The following is a 7,678-nucleotide window of genomic DNA, read 5'->3' on the forward strand; positions in this document are numbered from 1 at the left end:
AATCGCCAGTGAACAAGACTTCAATGAGGCAGAATCATTACTGATGGAGCAATCAGTCCGTCAAAAGATGGTAATTTATTGAACTGCATTCATTTATCAAATGTAGATTGTTTCAGTGTGGTCTTGTTCAGGGGAAAAATGTGTTTAGCACTTTCTAGTTCAAAACGTGTTAGAGCTTGTATATCTGCTATTTATGAAACGTTTTTAAATTGTTCAAATATACCGTTTACATATGGACAGGAGGGTTAATGTGGTTAAACCTAATGACTGGCATGGGCTGGAATATCAGTGCATGCATAAAGTGTGTGTATAAACAAGTTGGTTGCTCTGTGTTCATACAATAAACGTTATGCTGTTTCTAACGCAGGGCCTTCATTTTCTTCTCTCTGATTTAGATTTCTCGCCTGGCTTTGGTAGGAGGCACCAATTCAGAGAACCTGATCAGACTGATGTTGAAAACTGCTATGACCAACGCCCTGGCCAGTGGGTTCAACTGGGCTGGAAAGAAAGACAAGCGTTGTTCAGAAAGCAAGAAGCCATTCAAGCACACCACACTACAAGCCTGCATGTTTGGTGAGCTTCCTCCCCTGCAAACTACTTCATAGGTTAAGTTTAGGTAGTGCGGTGGTGATGCTGGTGATGCTGGTGATTCAGAATATAATTATGCTGTTGCAAATGGAAATGGAAATGGTGAGCTTTAGAGGTGCATGGATACACATTGTATTGCGATTGCTTAATTCTCTTTCCTGTCCAGTCTAACTGGATGCTGACTGTAGCTTGTTACTGTAGACCTACAGAGTGAGTAATTGAGTGATTAAAAAAAATCGCACTCGTGTGAAGTGAGGGCCGGGTGCTCTTATCATCGTACATCATCTCACCCACCTCTCTTCCTCCCTTTTTTATTTTTGTGTCTATCAGCTGCTGCTCGACAGTTTGACCCCAAGCTGACCGACCAGGACTACAGCGAAACTGTCAAGAAGTGGCTTCGTTATGCGCCAGACCGGGAGGGAGGCATCTCAAGGAACCGAAGTGACCCAAACTTAAGTCAAGCGAACCAAAGTCAAACTTAGGGTACCCCAGCACAGCACACACTGTTTCCCTGGTTCATACAGTACAAGGAATTACCCTGATGGACACTGTTCTTCCATGGACGGCATCTACTTGAATATGCTGCTTCAGCCTGTTCTTGGAACCGAAGTGACCCAAACTTAATTGTCAAGCGAACCAGAGTCAAACTTGGGGTACCCCAGCACACTGTTTCCCTGGTTCATACAGTACAAGGAATTACCCTGGACACTGTTCTTCCATGGACGGCATCTACTTGAATGACTTATGCTTCAGCCTGTTCTTGCAGTGTTTATTTTTTTTATTTTTAATTTTAACCTTTATTTACCCAGGGTAGGTTCGCTGAGCACAGATGCTCTTTTTCAGCTACGCCCTGCTTCACATTCACAGAGTTCCATTCACACCTGGGAGCTGCCCAGGCCTAACAAAATTAATAGTTGGTTTCAGGTTGCCGACCGACCCTGCCGATTTAGGTGCGACCCAATATATTTTATGAGTTTTTAAAAAAAATTATAAAAAAAAAAAAAAAAACGTTTTTTTTTTTTATAAAGTTTCATAGAAATCTTAGTCAAACATTTAGTATTATGGATAATCCAAAAAAAATTGCTTTTCATTTATCTATTTATTTAACTGTATTAAACAATATAAAACGAATTGGCCATAATTGACTGAGCAAACTAATGCTTACTGCTGTAACCTACTAATAACACTTAAGTAAATCTGAAGATTATTATATAGCAGATGCCTTGGAGGATAAGTCGTGGACAACTGTAGATCATCTAAGCTCCACTGTGTTTAAATTCAAATCCTATGCCATTGTTTATATTTAACCCTTGTGTCTGAAAACTAAAATATTATACTCTTATTAGGGGACTAAATTGAAAAACTCCATAAAAAGATTATGTTGAAATAATTTCCCACTTTCTTTTCCATAAATATTTTATTCAACTTCAGCCCTGATCATAACCATTTTTTATATTATTTTTGTAATGAAATACTCCCACTTTTCTGAAAAGAGTTGTTAAATATGACAAAAAAAAGAATATGTGGTGGTTATGATCGGGCTGAAGTGGAATAAACAATTTATGAAGAGTAAAAAAAAAATACAAGATAATTAAAAGATTATGCCACATATTATGTTGGCTCATCACTGCAAAGTTATCAAACAAATACGAATCTGATCAGACACAAGGGTTAAGTTGTTGTTCCCTTTCTAATTTCCTCAAACATCTAGTCTAGTTAATGTTAATGTGTCTAGTTATTTGACAATTGATGCTTTTTGTTGGACATTTCAGTCAGTAGTGAGCTCATACTTTGAGCTCATAAGTTTATAGTTAAAATGATTGCAATCTTGTCTTCGTTGTGCATGAATGCGTGTGCTCACCACACACAATATGTGTGTCACTATTCTGGCAGTGGCTATATTGTTAATGAAAGCCTGTTTGTTTTTTGTAAAAAGTTTTAGTCACTAAGTTCTGATACCCTAGAAAAAAATAAATGTTCATATTAAAGCCATGTTGTCATTTTTGTTCACACATTTTTGGAAATATGGTCATATAAGAATTGTATTATTATTTATTTAACAATAGTGTGTTTAACAGCAGGAAAAAAACATGTAATGTTATGATGTATACATATCAGCAGCAATATTTTAATGTAAAATGTACATTAATCAGTATTGATTCCTTAACTTTACAAGTTACAAGTAGATGTACAAGTTACAAATGTACAAGTAGAGTACCATTTAGATTATGGTTGAATAAACATTGATGTCTAACATTGATTCAATATAAAATCAATTAAAATGTGCATGTAGATTACCATTTAGATTATGGTTGAATAAACATTGATGTCTAACATTGATTCAATATAAAATCAACTAAAATGTGCATGTATATTACCATTTAGATGATGGTTGAATCAACATTGATATAGTATCAGCTATGGTTGACACCTAACGTTGATTCAACGTTAGGGTCATAGACAACGATCTATATAATTTAGATGTCAGGCTTCAACATAGATTCAATATTTCTGCTGAACCCTATTTCAACGTTGATTCACTCATTTTTTGCTATCTGGGTAGCTTTATGCTAGCTAACTAAACAGGTACCTTGCTTAGCTGATTATATGCTATAATGCTAACATGTGTTCTCAATTTAGAAATAAAGTGTACACATTACTTTAGGATAGTTTGCACAAAATATACCCATATCACTTTAAAGTTCAGTGTGGATTGCTTTTTAAAGTTAATTTAAGAGTGGTAGTAAACTTAAAAGTGGGTTTAGCATTGGCCTATATTCTATGATTACAGAATGCCAAGGAGAGAGAGAAATCGGAAGAATGTTAAAAAGCATCTGAGAAATGCTGCGAGAGGCAGCTTCTCTTTGAAGAATTGGGTCGAAAGCAATAATAGTGAGGGAGGAGATAAGGATACAAGTATGTATTTGTAAGTCCTCACTACTAGCTACATGTACAAGCTGCTTGTCTCACAGAGCCATAGTTTGGATTATAACTGAGAATCTGGTGCTAACATGGTCAATAATGCTTATTTTGGACAGAAAAATGTGTCTTAAACATTTAAATTGACCAACCATAGACCGCTTTTATTCCAATCAAGGCAAGAAGGCTAGTGGTAGTGCTATATGACATATTATTTTATAATACAATTATAACATTGTAGGCTACAGTACAAATATTATATAGAGTACAATTATATTACTATTATAAAACTAATATTATTTGCTCCACCTTAGATAAAGACAGTACAGACAATGAAGATGGAGATATTCACAAGGGAAATGGTGAAGAAGTGGAGGAAGGAGAAAATGCAGATGATTGTATGGAGAGAAACGATGAAGAAGTGGAGGAAAGAGAGAATGCAGATAATGCTATGGAGAGAGATGGTGAAGAAGTGGAGGAAGGAGAAAATGCAGATGATTGTATGGAGAGAAACGATGAAGAAGTGGAGGAAAGAGAGAATGCAGATAATGCTATGGAGAGAGATGGTGAAGAAGTGGAGGAAGGAGAAAATGCAGATGATTGTATGGAGAAAAACGATGAAGAAGTGGAGGAAAGAGAGAATGCAGATAATGCTATGGAGAGAGATGGTGAAGAAGTGGAGGAAGGAGAAAATGCAGATGATTGTATGGAGAAAAACAATGAAGAAGTGGAGGAAAGAGAGAATGCAGATAATGCTATGGAGAGAAATGATGGTGACACAACAACAAATAACTTGAATGCTCTCCTGTTGCCATTAAAGTATCCCACTGATCCAGCCCATGTTCAGAAGCATAGCATAGACCACCACTCTGATAGATTTGTTGAGTTTTGTTGCTCTATTGGACCTTGTCAACCAGTTCTAACTTATCCAAAGACAGAGGGGCATTCATTCCACAGGGAGTGGTATCAAGATAATCACTGGCTAGAATATTCTATGGAAAGTGATTCTATGTTTTGTTTTGGTTGCCGACTTTTCTTGAAAGAGAGAAAACATGATAATAAAGTAGCTTGGAGAACAGGGGGAGAAAAGGCTCAGAGAAAATTAAGGAGCATAAACAAACAGATGCAATTATGGTAAGCATGGTAAGATGGAGCAACTTCAAACAGAGACCACTGGAAGAGGCTTTCAGGAGGGCAGACGTAGAAGGCCAAGCCAAAAGAGAACAGGAACGACAAAGAAACAGGGAGCTAATGACAAGACTGGTAGACATCACATTGTATCTTACACGGCAGGATGGGGCGTTCAGGGGTCATGATGAAAGTGGTACATCTTTGAACAAAGGGAATTTCCTTGAACTTGTACATCTACTTGCAAAATATGACTCCACCATCAAAATGCACCTTGATAAAATCAATCACATCCAGTCTCAACAGAAAAAACCACAGACATCACTGTTGTCCTACAAGACACAGAATGACATAATCAGTGCCCTTGCCACTTATGTCAGAAGAGTCATTCTCAAATAAATGGAAGATTCCAAAATATTCTCCATTCTCTTGGATGAGACAACTGATTCTCATCTCGAACAAGTGTCCTTTGTTGTTCGCTTTGTCCATCAGATGGAAATCAAGGAGAGATTTTTACAAGTTTGTGATGTGAGTGGAACAACAGCAAAATAATTGGAGAATGTTGTGATGACATTCCTTGAGGAGAATGGATTAAAAGTGGAAGACATCAGGGGCCAAGGCTACGATGGAGCCGCAAATATGAGCGGAAGCTACAACGGTCTGCAGTCGCGAATTCAGAGCCACAATGAGAAAGCTTTATACGTGCACTGCCATGCCCACTGTCTCAACCTGGTCTTGGTGGAGAGTGCCAAATCAAGCCAGCATTTTGTTCGGTTTTTCAATTTAGTTGAAAATCTGTACACTTTCATATCCAGATCTCCAAAACGCCACGCTGCGTTTGTGAAAATGCAACAGACCATGTACCCTGGCCAAAGACTCTGTGAACTGAAAAGGCTGTCTGACACACGGTGGGTGTGTAGAGAAGATGCTCTGAGATCCCTGAAGAAGGTCCTTTCGGCTGTGGTGAAGCTGCTTCAGAACATGGCTGATAGTGATCCACCAGACTCTGCAGCAGGTGATGCCCGGATGCTCTTGCGTAGCATAGATTTTGAATTTATGCTATGCATGGAGATTGCCACACCTGTCTTCAATGAGACCGCCATTGCATCTGCTTCACTTCAGAGAAAAGACCTTGACTTGTCAGCATCATACACCATTGTGGAGGGAGTCATACAAAGAGTGAAAGCAATGAGGAAGGATGAGGAGTTCAAGGTCCTTTTCTCAAAAGCAAAAGGGCAAGCAGAGGCAGCAGGCATTGAGTTGCCAGAAGAAATACCTCTTTACCTTTCTTGACATACTCTCCCATGAGCTACACCGAAGATTCAAAGGGAAGGATGACACACCTACTGGGTCAATCCTATCAGGTCTTCACTGCCTTACCATCTCAAGTCACTGGAAGGGCATGACAAACGACACAGCTGCTGTATCTGTCAGAGATGTGTGCCAGTTTTATGATGTAGAGGAAGAGAATGTTGTCACCGAACTCAAGGTATTCCACTCTTCATATGCTCTCCCCTCCAACAATGTCAAAGCTGCGCTTAAGTGCCTTAAAGACAATGATGTGGAATCTGTTTTCCCAAATATAACCATGCTCCTCAAAACATATGCTACAATACCAGTGACAACTACTTCAGTAGAGCGATCATTCTCTAAACTGAAGCTGATCAAAACCCAGCTCAGAAACCGATGTGGGGGAAAAAGGCTCTCTGATCTTATGCTGCTTTCAATTGAGAGGGATATCCCAATTGATCATAATGAGGTCATTGACATATATAAACAGAGGACCAAAAGACGAATTCTGCTATGACTCCCCCACCCACCATCTCCCTTCCATTGCAGCAATGGAGAGCCATCACATACAAATCTGTCCATGAAAAGAACCAACATATTTTCATTAGAGGTGATAGAGGAGAGGACAGAGGATGGCAGGAGAGAGGAGTCAGGTGGTACAATATAGCAAGTTTAATGGAGATAATGGGGAAGATAGGGAGGGGAAGGGAGAGAAAGAGAGGGAGAGAAGGAGAGGACAGGAGGAGAGGACAGGATGAGAGAAGGAGAGTAAAGGACAGGAGGAGAGAAGGAGAGGAGAGGACAGGAGGAGAGAATGAGTGGACAGGAGGAGAGAAGGGGAGTACAGGAGGAGAGAAGGGGAGTACAGGAGGAGAGTATAGGGAGTATAAGAGGAGAGAAGGGGAGGAGAGGACAGGAGGAGAGAATGAGAGGAGAGGGAGAGTACAGGAGGAGAGGACATGAGGAGAGAAGGGGAGGAGAGAGAAAGGAAGAAGCTCAACTGCACTCGAATTAACTTTAACTGTTAAACTGTTTTATGAAATAAAAATGTTAAAGGTGTATTGTTCCCTGTGTGTTTTTATCATAGAGGTGTGGTTATACTATTAATCTGGAGTGTCTGTTATTCTAATGTTAATCGTAATCAAGGATGAAGTCTATTTCACCATACAAGACGCATCATATCTTTTTGCTCACTGATGGGGTCCCATGTCGCGCAGTAGGTGCCCTTTTTTTCTTTTCGCCCCTGCCCTTCAAACAGCCTGAGTCCGCCACTGGCAGGAGCGGATGGGGCCCAGGATTTACTAACCTGGGTGGTGGTACTCTGGTATTCCTCGCCTTCCAAGGCGGTCAGAAGTAGCTCCCCACACACTCTCACTTCCCCCAGTACCTCCGTTAGCCCTCCCACACCGGGTGACTGTCAGTTCAATAGTTATATTGGGCTTCCCTTTAAGCAGTACCCTTCCTTGACCACCTGTATAGACCCTCAACGAATATGCTGCGAATGGGGTGGAAGGGTTAAATAAACATACCACAGTCACAAGTATTTACCCGGTCAACAAGGTTAGCATATGATCAGAAATAGACACTCACACCGTGCTCCCATTTACTTCTCCTTTATATAAGCCTGGTCAATTAGCAGTTACAAGTTATAATTTATGTGGTTCATATGGCATGTATTCACATGGGCACCGGGTGCTCTCACTTGTATTATAGGGGAACACTATTCCCAACATAGGCACCTCGTGCTCAATAC

The sequence above is a fragment of the Notolepis coatsorum genome (genome assembly GCF_963971535.1).
Source record: "Notolepis coatsorum genome assembly, chromosome: 1".
Classification (NCBI taxonomy): Eukaryota; Metazoa; Chordata; class Actinopteri; order Aulopiformes; family Paralepididae; genus Notolepis; species Notolepis coatsorum.